A 684-nucleotide genomic window follows, 5' to 3' on the forward strand; every position below is an offset into this window, starting at 1 on the left:
ATGGGGAGGGATATGAATGGCTGAGGGATTGGTGAGATGAATGCAGAAGGAACAAGCATTGCTGCTTTTGTTGTAGCAAAAGATGTAGTAATACTATACACTTTTTTTTCAAGAGAATGAATAATCCGTATATCTGCTACAAAACTGGAGAAAGGGAGAATCAAATACTTTCTTTTGTGCAGAAGGAATCACCTGAAAGAGGCAAAAATTGTAAAGTGATAAAGGGAGAGTGTGCATCAGGCAAACATCGGATTGCTGTAAGCTGAGTTCGAGTTCATGCGCTAAGAGCTGAGTCCAGTAAACAAAGGAAAGAAAAAAAAGTGAAAATTAAAAGACGCAACATTGAGGATCAGGTTAAAGCAAATGCCATTTGTAAATTAAGACCAAAGGAAGATATAAATTAAAGGTGAGAGGAGATTAGGAAGATAATGAGAAAAGCAGGGGATAATTACTTGCCAAAACATTTGGAAAAGAAATGCAGGGATAACTAAAGAAGAGCAAAAAATGGAGGTTGAAACATCAGTACAGAAGATGACAAAAAGAGCAAAAACAGTGACTAAAGAGGCGAAGAGAACAATGGCATATGTAAAGGCAGGAGGGGTAAAAGAAATCTACGTAGAATTGGAAACAACGGGAGAAGTTGTATGGGTTGGCAAAAAGGCTGAAAAGAGCGCCTTATCTTAC

Source organism: Penaeus monodon, chromosome 30 (genome assembly GCF_015228065.2).
Source record: "Penaeus monodon isolate SGIC_2016 chromosome 30, NSTDA_Pmon_1, whole genome shotgun sequence".
NCBI lineage: Eukaryota > Metazoa > Arthropoda > Malacostraca > Decapoda > Penaeidae > Penaeus > Penaeus monodon.